The sequence below is a fragment of the Mastigoproctus giganteus genome, chromosome 10 (assembly GCF_048544385.1).
Source record: "Mastigoproctus giganteus isolate SK-2022 chromosome 10, ASM4854438v1, whole genome shotgun sequence".
In the NCBI taxonomy this organism is placed as follows: Eukaryota; Metazoa; Arthropoda; class Arachnida; order Uropygi; family Thelyphonidae; genus Mastigoproctus; species Mastigoproctus giganteus.
The window spans coordinates 210,653,522-210,665,695 of record NC_143584.1 but is presented as its reverse complement, the minus strand read 5'-3'; the positions used below and the strand labels follow the sequence as shown (position 1 = coordinate 210,665,695).

Below are 12,174 nucleotides of genomic sequence, written 5' to 3'. Positions count from 1 at the left end.
AATTAGTCCCTCATGATAGCTTATTGTATAAGCCGGAATATGTTAGGATTACTAGTAAGATTCTAAGATGGATTGCAGGGTGGCTGCAGGGCAGAACGTGAGAAGGCAGATGGTTATGATTAATGAATATTCTTTTGATTGGTGTGACGTCAGAAGTAAGGATCTCGCAAGGATCAGTTATTGGGACACTGTTGTTTCTGATTTTCATAAACGACATCGACGAAGGAATAGAGGGCGTGATATTAAAATTTGCAGACGACGTAAAGGTTGGGAAAGTCGTTAATGATCAGTTCCTAGCAGCGCTTCTTCAGAATGACTTGAACAGTTTTTCAAGAACGGTTAGGAAAGTGGCAGCTATGTTTTAATGCTACAAATTACTGTGTCCAATTATGGAGACCTCATCTGAAAAAAAAAAAACGCATTGAGCGTCTTGAAAGAGTGAGTCCAAAGATGGGCAACTGGCATGGTGCGATTGGAAAAAAGGCGACCGTACGAAGAAAGACTTTATGTGGGCTATAGAGCTTGGCAACCAGGTACCTTAGAGGGGAACTGACTGAGGTTTATCAATCTCTGAGAGGGGATTAGTAAAATGAATGAAGGTTAAATTTTTGGTGTTATAAAGAATTCCAGAACTAGGGGCCATAAATTCAAATTACAGCGAAAGAGGTTTAGACTAGATTGTAGGAAGTTTTCTTTCAGCCAGCGAGTTGTTGATTACTAGAACAAGTTGCCTCCGCAGGTAATTGAGGTTGACAGTTTGAAGAAATTCATGGGTCAACTGGACACGTGAAGAGAACAGCATAATTTTATTTTCTTATCTACTTCCTTTTCTGAATGTACAATAAAAGCCTGTAGCTTTCTTGCTCTATATGACAAATACTTAAACTAATGCTTTATGTAAGAAGCATTCTTGGAAATGAGAAAGTGTTGAATTTCTCATTGCTGATTATCATTGAATCATGAAATATTTTCTCAAATAGTAACAGGCAGTCCTATAGCCTTCTAAAAAATTTTCCCTTGTCAAAATTATTACAGAACCCAAGTGTGCCTTAATTCTAAAACAGTTGTGTACATTGTACATTCCTCTCGACCTCGTACATTGCTGTGAGAACTTCAAACTTTGAGTGTGTTAAGGATTTTTTATTTTACAGGTTTTGTTCATAAAATCTCCAAACATTTGGAGAAGGGGAAAAAAAAAGTGCTGACTAATTGATTGGATTTCTAGGATAATACAGAAGCCGGATTATTGGACTTTTACTGTCGTTTTAATGTTGCTAAAATTCTAGAAATTGAAGTAACATTTTTAAACCTAATTTGCTCCCAGAATGGGGCTTCACTGAGCCTTCTTTTTAATGTCCGTGGATTGGCTACGCCATCACTGTGTAAAAGAATAGCACTTTAACAAAAAAAATAAAATAAAATAAATAAAACCTTGTCGTCAGAAACTGTGGGTAAACACTTCCTAACCAGTGATTTACTAGTGAGCTATCGACTAATGCCAATCCATCAAACTGGTTAAAATAAAGACCTATCCGGTAGCGTGTTTCTTAATGCGCAACACTTTTTTTTTTAAAATCATCAATCCGAGTGATATGGATTTCGCCAGTATTCGCGGGCTAAATACCACCACGTCTACTTGCTCTACATAATCGATACGAAATTGCAACTCAGAACCATGTAGGATCGCATGGCTCTTTCATTCTATCCTTGAAGCAATGTTTTTCGGGCAGTGGATGATTTTAAGCAATGGGTATAGCTACGAATGAGGTCTGACTGTGTTGATAAAAAAGAAAAAAAATGTGTATATTAGGACTGTTAAAACACGTTTAAAGCTTTTAAAAATACAGTGGCGGACAAAAAAAAAAAACTACATCACCTTAAAAAAAGTAAAATTTGTAGTGAAACGTATAAGATACTCGTGTTGTTTAACTACAGTCAATTTGTTTGTCGCAAAGCAAAGGTATTGCATAAGATAACGCTACTATTGCACAACAGACAATAATTGCAAGGTATTGCATCAGCCGTTTCTATAAATACGGAGTTGGAAGGGTACACACGCTCATTACAGTATCCTGTTTTGTGGAGGTGTAAGCATGGTTCCATATGTTCAATTGACACCAAGAAAAAAAAGTGTAGCTGTTGCTCTGTCCCAGAAAGGGCTGTCTACGCGTGCTATCGCTGATAAAATAGGCTGCCACCAGTCAACCATATCCCGTGTGCTGAAATTAAAGCGTGAAACCGGTGATGTGAAGAGAAGTCCTGGCGCAGGCCGTAAGAGAATGACTACGCCTTCCCAAGATCGATATTTGAAACGGCTATGCCTTCGTAATCGCCATGCTAGTGCTCCTGATATAAAACTGGACTTTGAGATGGCCTCTGGTGTCGAAACACGTGCACGAACTATCCAAAGACGGCTTTCGGAATGTGGTCTGCATGTCTATCGGCCCAAGATGTGCCGATAGGCCCATCTTGGGCCGATAGACATGCTGGTTTTCCCTGCCAAATTAACTCAACAAATGAGGAAGAAGCGAGTTTCTTGGGCTAAACATATGTTTCATGGACAAAAGAGCAATGGGACACCGTCATCTTTTCTGACGAATCGAAATTCAACCTACATGTGTTATGTCTTAAGCAAGGCATTTCCTAAACGTTAGTTCATCTCCGCCATGGTTCTCTGTCATGATATACAAGACTCATTACAATTCAACCTGCATGGACATGTAGACATTTGTTTTCGTAAAGGGCGGCTCCTAGAACGTCTGTTCAACTCCGCCTCGTGTCTCTGTGAAGAACAGTATCACTACAAATGGGCCAGATATGTGTGTGACGTAGGTTTGTGTGTATTATGTGTGTGTTCTGTTGTTGTGTCTGGCCGCTTGGCTACCCAGAAGCATCAGACATACATCTAGACAGATGATTCTGGGTACTCGTCCACACCACGGGAAGGTGGGCCAGTCCCAGTAAAACACGTACCGTCTCAAAAGAGACTCTGACTCGCCTGATGTTGTCAAAAGGTGGGCCAGGTTCCTTTGGGGACCCATTCCAGAGGAAGAGAAAAAGAAAATCCCGTGGAAAAAAAAAAAATAATAATAATCCCGTGGTGTAATTAAAAAATAAATAAATAAATAAAATAAAATTTAAAAAAATAATAAAAATAATTAATAAAATAAAAACAAATAAAGATAATTAAAATTTTTAAATTAGTAAAATAAAATTTTTAAGCTGCTGTCTGGGGATCCCCATCCGTAGCCTGCGTTATTCTGTAGGAGGCTTTCCTGTGCGTGAATACTTGCATCGAGAAGTTCTGGAAGGCAGGCAGATTCTGTGGTCCCTGTAACAGATTGTCTAGTCGATTTTCAGTGAGAGATATTAGCTAGATCTTGCTTCAGGTCCTCGTAGAGAGCGCACTCGAAGAGAAGGTGGAACCAATTCTCCTTGGCACCGCGGTAGCAAACGTCTATGGGTATTAGGCCTAGTTGGAAGAGCTTCTCGTTCAATGAGCCATGCCCAGTGACTAGGAATGATGTATCAAGAGTTAGAGAGCCACTTCTGCGCTGACTTAGAGGAGGGGAAAGGCACATCTCGCAGGAATCTCCTTGTAACTGGTCCATTGGTGGAAGTGTCCCATCTTGTCTGCCAGATGTTTGTCATCTCATTATAACAGCGTGTTTTCTCTGCCTTAGGGTCAGTGTACAGGTTTAGTTCAATGTCCAAAATCTTGGTCGGAATTTTTTTCTTGTTGATTCTAAAGGTCGGGCCACGGAAAGTTACATACAGGTCCAGTGGAAGGGTCCCAGCTAAGACCTGGATAGCAGCAGTGGATACTGTCCTGCATATCCTATGGGTAGCCAGAAGCATTGTCCGTTGTATAGAGCCTAATTTGCCTGTCATGCTTACCAATCTAGCTCGGTGGAACCAAGCACCTGCAGCATACGACACGATCGGAAGGAAGACGGCTGTATAGTACAGCTGAAGCGACCTCTTGGACAGGTCCCATTCGTTCCTGGTGATTCTGATGATTGAGCCTGATGGGAAGCGATATGTCAGAAGACGAAAATCGGAGACATACCATCCTGACTGCATAACACCGACTGTAAAGTTCCCCGCCGGTCAGATGGTCTGGGAATGCATAACAAGCAAAGGTGTGTGGCGAATTAAGTTTATTAATGGAACAGTGAGTGCAGAAACCTACACTGCTATCTTGGAGGAGTGCCTGAAACCCGTTATTAGGGATCACCACACAAAGGTCCAAAACTGCATTTTTCAACAGGACTCAGCACCTTGCCACATAACAAAATTGGTAAGTTTTATGCTATTTAGATTTAATGATGAGTTTGTCTTCTTGTCTCACAAGGCTTAAAATATACTTACACCAATGTTTTCCCTCGTTTTTCTCCCTTGAGGTGCAGTCATACCTCATAAATGCTGACATTACAGTGTTGGACTGGCCGGGCAACAGTCGGATTTCAAAAGTGAAAATTGCTGGTACATAATGTCGTCTAAAATTGCTCAGAAGAAGCCAAGTAAGATTCAGCTGCAAGAGAGCATTGTAAAGTTGTGGTACCACGAAATTGGGCAACTGTATATCCAGAAGTTGATTAACTCTATGCCAGATCTTTGCAACTCTATTTGCAGATCGAGGAGGAACAACAAAATATTGAGGACTTATTTTGCTGATTTACAGTGCATAATACTATTACGTTAACTTGTACACGTAAATGCAATAAAATGTATGTTTGTTTGTCATGATGCCATTTGCATGATTTCTCATATTGCCATTAATTATGCATTTTACCCTTTGGGAAGATATTTGTGGCAGTTAGGTATATCAGGTGGAGTCTTTTTATTGAATTTCATTCACAGAGATATACAGTATATCCCATCTAATAAATGCATTTCTAACATTTCTGCAACCCATAATGCAGTGCAAAACACATTATTTGCAAAATTCACAAGTGATGCAGTTTTTTTGTCCTCCACTGTATTTTCGAAAGAATTCTTGTAATTGGAAAGAAAAACATAGATTAAAGATTCTTATTCCTTGCAGAAATATGGAATCGACATTTGTTCTCTCTAAGAGACTGAGGAAGCATGCTGAATACTAAAATTGAATACTTCTACCCTATAGTGAAAAGCTTAGACTCCAATTCAGAATGATGACAAACAGTCATCTCCTTCCCAAATATTATTCAAAACTTCATAGCCCTCTTATTGAGTATGACAGGTGGTAAATGGAAAATTGAATCCTTTTTTTTGCAGGGGTCGCCTATTAGAAATATCATAAAACTTATATACAAATACACGCAGGAGTAACAAAGAGCAAATGAAATGAAGCAGTTTTTGTTATAACCCACTGCCACATTTCACTGTTGCGGGGTAAGATGGCGCTTCCGTAGCCAGGTGGGAAGGAGCAGCAGTGCGTAGCACACGCTTCTTGATTAGACCGGGGTTCGAGCCCGTCACCACCAAATACGGAGGATGCGGAAAGGTCAAGGAATGACCACCGCATATTTCCGGAGCAATATGGCCTTAGTTGCTAATGCTCCTAAAAACCAAACAACAACAAACAAACAAACAGCGGGGTTAGATTCCATGTCTAAATTAATTATGATGAACTAGCATGTCGCGTTAGTTCAGGCATATATGGGTGTCCCCATCTTGCTGGTATCAGATTGGAACTTTAATTGGCTTTTTTCACTCCGTGGCTCAGTCGGTCTGAGGCGTAGATAGCAAGGTTTTCCTCCCAGAAACTGAGGTTTTTCGTCCAGCAAAACAGACAAATCGACCAGAGAACACACGCAATTAACAGACATAAGACACACAGCATGGCAATTGAATTGAAATATTCGGTTGCCTAATATAATAGTTTGGTTTTTGGTTTGCTAGTATCAGATTTCCGTTTACTGGCACGGTAATCGCCAGATGACACTCGGATATTGGTCAGCATATTATAATCCTTATCGTTTCTAGTGCTTGAAGGACTGTTTCTAATTCTGCCCTGCAGGGGCCTAAACTCCCTGTCAAATTTTCTCTCGGTGGTTTATTGTGGCCTCTGTTCTTGTTTCTGCAGAAACATTCTCTCGCTAAAAACCAGGACTTCTGTCTAGACCTTAGTGCTGACCATAAGAAAGAGAAACGTAGATTAAGGACCCTGATCCAACAAAAGTGGCAAGCTAGATAGGACCTCTCTGTTGACGGTTCTGCAATCAAGAGATTCATTCCGGATGTGTCATGTTTACACTAAATGTAAGCCATGGTTTATTTCTAACCTTCATTTAACTTCACTTTTGAACGGTATTAAAAACTTGCACCACTTTATTTCCGGACAGGATTATTTCCAGCACTTTACCATCTCTGCAAATACTGCCTTAGCTGCTATTCGTCGCTCTACAGTCTGCTATCTAATCTTATTCCCCTACCAACCCCTTCCACGAACCACATCTGACAAAAACTGATGCCGCTGAACTTTCCCCAGCGTGGGATTTTGCTGACCTTGCACTTCTACGGCTGGTATTCAAGGAATGTCTTCATCTTTCACCTTACAGCTTTGTATCTTTATCTGTCCGGCTCTCTAACTTTTCTCTTTTGTGTATCAGCTGATCCTTAGCGTTCTAGGAGTGGAATGTGCCTGCTCTAGGGTGTGGAATTGTTTGTCGCTCCAGAGTTTTTCTTAGTGTTGGAATTACTTGGAGATGCTTTATTCTCTCCATCTTTTAAACTACCCAGCTCCATTCTGCTAACTACTAATTTAGCTCATAAGTAGGATTTATAATGAAACCTACTTCCTTCTCCATCTTTAACCCTTTACCTATAACTTCCTCCATCCATCTCCTTTCCCCTCCTCGTGGTCAGTAGCTCACCTAGTGATTGCTTCTGGTTGGTTGCAAAGTGGCCCGTCGACAACGTAATAATATTACACTATACCAGAGGTTACGAAAGTGTGCTTCCCCCGAGGGCACACTTGATTTATGGGGGCACTTGTTGTTTTCATGAAGCTGTTGTTGTTGTAGAGTTTTAGGAGCATCAGCAACTAAGGCCATATTGCTGCTTGTATACCATCTGTAAACTGCGTGTGTTCTGTGGTTGAATTTTCTGTTTGCTGGACCAAAAAAAAACTCGAATTTCCGGGAGACAAAACCATGCTACTCCCGCCTGAGACCGACTAACAGCCACTTTGTGATAAAGGCCCATAAAAATTCCTATCATCATCGACTCGACTTGAATTCAGGTCTTTTCCACTCGGTGTAGAGAGGACGGCGATTCTACCACTGTGCTACCCACAAGGACTTTACATGAAGAACTTCATTAATGAGATGTGGATAAACTATCCCATTAATCCAGATAAGAAGTGTTTATTATTTATTTCTATTATTCATATATTTTTTTTTAGATTAAATGTATTGAAGTATGTATTAATTTATAAAAATACGCATATTCATAGCTATTTTAAGTGAAATCTGTTTATTTGCACTTGTTCAATAACTTGGGGGAAGCTTAAAAATTTATGAAGAATTTTATGTGAAATGTGGGTATCAATTCACGATACCCACATTTCATAAAACAAAAAAAAAAAAAAAAAAAACCTTGAAACTACACAAAGACTCTTGGAGAATAGTGTAGGTAACTTTCGGAACCGCCCACACAAAATAAACAACAATAACTCCTCCTGAAAAATGTCACCTATTCAATTTGTTCAATTGACTTCTTCCAGAGGAACATGACCATTGTTCTCTACAACCCACTAACCCAGTATTAAGTAAAAATCTAACTTCAAAAAGTTCTTTTAATGCATGGAGGAATAGAAATTCTCTTTCTCTCTCTCTCTCTCTCTCTCTCGCTGCAAATGAGTGTGCTCCATTTTGGATGCTCTTGATACATTTGAATGAATTACTTATTGGAGATTTGTCGTGGGTAACACAGTTGATAGAATCGCAGTCCTCCTCACACCGAGTTGAAAATACCCTAGTTCGAGTTCTGTCGATGACGTGAGAAAATTTATGGGCATTTTTCACAATGTGGCTGAGTTAGTCGATCTCAGGCGAGGGAAGCACAGTTTTTTGTCCATCAAAGAGGAAATCAAATCAATCCGATAGTATATACGGATCAATAAAGCCCCAGTTGCTGATACTTCTAAAACTATAACAACAACAACCACTTAATCGAGATCATACATTCATCAATCATATAATGCATTTCATCGATCAAAGACGACATAAGACGAATGGCAGTGACAAAAAGTACTTTACGAATGATCAAAACAACTCCCCTGCTGGGTGCTATTTCCTAACAGATTCAACAAGATTAGCTGTGGCCGTTGCCAAGTGACTTATTGCCTTTGTTAAACTGCAATAACAACTCCGACACAGGTCCCAAATAGTCGTTTACCACCGATATGAGCAAAAGTGAACTGTACGAGTTTAGTTACCAGGTGTAGGTTTAGCGTAGGAGTTTAGTAGGAGTTAGTAACTATTCTTATCCTGCATTGTGGAGACCTTTTTTTTTTTTAATTCTTTAAAAGTCTTTGTTTTGGATTCCTTTGCTGTTCTAATCTTGTTCAGAATTGGAAACCAAAGGAAAGATAAAATGATAAAGTGCAAATTAGACAATTTTTCTTTCCAAATTTCACTTCATTCATTAAAAATGAAAGAATTAGTTCTAAATAAATAAAAATAAGTTCGAAATAGATTTTATTATTTTAAGAAAAATTCGTTTCTTTAATAATTGTAAATAATATATTCCGTAAGTAGTTAGGTATTAACGGTTTTATAATTTATGCTGAGTAAAGTGCCTGCCTGGCAACCCAAAGGTCGCGGGTTCGATTCCCGCCTCGGGCTTGGATCAAAGTACTGAAAAACCTTGGGAGGTGCATTATGGCCACAGAAGCCTATGCGCCAACAACTACCAAAAAATAAATAATAATAATAATTTATGATATATACATTCATTGGCCAAGAAGTTAGAGACCTTTACTCATTATTTATTAGGGCCACTTTTCGCTCGAATTACAGCCATATACGTTGTGGCATGGATTCTATTAAGTGTTTTACACAGTTTACCTCCATATTTGACCATTCTTCCATCAGGATATTTGTCATTGCTGTATTTTAGTCGGTAAAGAGCTGCGAAGCGGAATTTCCCTTTCCAATATATCCCCGACATTCTCAAATGGAGTGAGATCTGGAAATTAGGTGGCCTAAAAAATACAGGTGGAAATCTTGGGAAATGTTCCTCAAACTGTTCGGATAGAATTCTTGGACTGTGTATAGTTGCTTTGTCGTCTTCAAAGAATCCATCGCAATCCGTGTAAAAATAAAGCATTGCAGGGTGGAGTTGCGATCCGACACGACAGATAGACATTCAATGGAGGGAACACGGCTCTATAAGGATATGAGCGGCTTAATCCATATCAATAGAACATTTCCTGTACCATGATACCACTTCTAACCGCTTGAGAGGTGGACATAATACAGTCTGGATGTAGTAGTAGTAGTAGTACTAGTAGTGGCATGTGATGCAAGAAAGCAAGTGTATGAGCTTATGCAGCAATAGCCAAAAAAAAAAAAAAAAAAAATCACACCATTCCCTCCAAATGCCTGTCCAGTTCCTCTTTAAATTTATTTAACCTATCAACTTCCACAACTACAGATGGAAGTTTGTTCCAGCAATTAACCGCCCGCTGGCTAAAGGCAAATTTCCGCACATCTATTCTACATCTGTCTTTTCTTAATTTGAATTTATGCTCCCTTAGGCTCGTAATCTGAACAAGTGGAAGGATCCCATCAGAATTCAGCGTGCTCAACCCATTCAAGGCCTTATACACCTCAATCAGATCACCGCGCAGGTGCCTACTCTCCAGCCACTGCAATTTTCAGAACTTAAGCCTCTCTTGGTAAGAGGATCCCTTCATTCCCCTCATCAATCTTGTTGCCCTTCTCTGTACACGCTCGCTCAAGCAAATCTAAATCCTTTCTAAAATGAGGCATCCAGACCTGTACGCAGTACTCAAGACGTGGCCTGAGCATTGCCTTATACAAACGGATAATCACCTCCTTTTCCCTGCTAGCAAAATTCATATATATCATTGACAAAACCCCGTAACCTGCCCTGGCAGCCTGTCTGCATTGCTCAGAAAACTTCATATCTGACTGCACAATTACTCCCAGGTCTTTTTCATTTTCTACCACCTTAAGTGTAGTACTACACAGTTGGTACGTTTCTCTGGAGTTACTTCTACCCATATGCAGTACTTTGCATTTGTCAAGGTTAAACTTCAGTTGCCACTTCTTAGCCAATCTGCCCAAATTATCTAGACCCTGTTGCACTAGCACATTGCCATTACTGTCATTAAAAACCCTGCCAACCTTTGTATCATCTGCAAACTGCGACACTAAGCCTGATATACCTTCATCAATATTATTGATAAATATACAAAACAACAGAGGACCCAACACCGAACCCTGTGCGACTCCACTAATAATATTAGTCCACGAAGAGCAGCACCCATTGATTACCATCCTCTGTCTTCGCCTACTCAACCATCCTTTTATCCATTGTAGCAACTTACCCTTAATACCATTCTGCTCCAATTTGTACAACAATAGTCTCCAATGCGCAACAGTGTCAAAAACTTTCCTGAAATCCAAATATGATATCAAAATTATTTTTTGCATCCAGTTCCTTTGTAACCACATCATAATATTCTATCAAATATGTCAGACAAGACTTTCCCTTAAAAAACCCATGCTGTGTCTGAATTATTGCTGCAGTCTTGTCTAGATGATCCTGCAATGCATTTTTAACCAGTGACTCCATTATTTTACCCGGAACAGAAGTTAAACTAACTGGTCTGTAATTACTCGTGTCACCCTTCGATCCCCCTTTGTGAATTGGGGATACATTTGCACATCTCCAATCCGTGGGAGACCTCCTCTCCCCTGAGTCCAAGGATGCTCTCATAATTATGACTAAGGGTTTGCTTGGTTGCTTTGCCGCCACCTATAATATAACTGGATAGATCCCATCCACCCCAGGTGCCTTTCTTATGTTTAACTTCAACAATTTCTCCTCCACTTTGCTCTCAGTTATTACAGAATCATTAAGTATCTTGCTACAATTTGATAACCTTCTGCCATTTTCAAACCTTAATAATTCCTCACGTGTGAATGTAGATGCAAAATACTCATTCAGTTTGTTTGCTATCTGAGCAGGATCATCAACAGTCGAACCATCGATGTCAAGTGGACCAATCAGATTCATCCCCTTCCTTTTAGAGTTTATATAGGTAAAGAACTCTTTGCTGTTTTTCTTTGCAGCTTTTGCCAAAGATTTCTTGTAATCTGCCTTCGCTGCCGAACCTCCTTTGTGACCTAATTACAGACTAGCTTATATCTGCCATAGGCTTCTGAGTCAGTTGATAATTTATGTGCATCCCATGCATTTTTCTTCTCTGTCACGAGTATCATTAGTTCATTTGATAGCCATTTAGGCCTAAACCTTGAACAATATTTCTTAATAGGAAGAAACTTTTAGTAGCATCCACGATTAATTCCTTGAATGCTTCCCACTTAGAATTTACTGTTGGTAACATCGTCAGTTGATCCCACCGTACAGAATTTAGAAACTGTCTGAGACCACTGTACTCACCTTTAGGGAAACAGAAACCCTTTCCTTTACCCCTGATGGTAATTATATCTTTAAGTAAATCCCACATCAGTACACTGTGATCACTGCCATCTAGTGGTTCCTTTATCTGCAAATTTTTAATGTATGGCTTCATAATGTTCACGCCACAATTTCAACTTATATTGGTGCAAAAAAATGTAAATCGAGACTCGTCAGACCATCATGATCTTTTTCCAATGTTCTGAAGTGCAGTTTTGGCGTTGGCAGAACCACTCCGGTAGAATTTTTGACTTTTTATAGAACGAAGTGGCTTCCGTATAGGCTACCAAATCTTAGATTCTTCAACTCCTCCCATATCTTTATGGAAATGTGTCTTTCCTTGCCTAATTGGGTCTTTGAATCATTTGCTGCCCGCTGAACCTTTTATTGTGACTCAGTTCGCTTTAGATTCCTTCAGCCTTGTTCTTGCACTTTAAGCCGCATTTCTTTTAGATTTGCATTTTTTTTCTTTAGTTTTGTATACTGTTGAGATGGTTGCTTTCGATACATCGC

The 12,174-nt window shown here is 39.6% G+C and overlaps 1 protein-coding gene across 1 annotated transcript in view; it reads left to right on the top strand.

Moving 5' to 3' along the window:
- Positions 1–12,174, top strand: part of LOC150079841 (tumor protein p53-inducible protein 11-like) — a 176,447-nt gene that overhangs the window by 79,389 nt on the left and 84,884 nt on the right. The gene's annotated exons all lie outside the window — the stretch shown is intronic.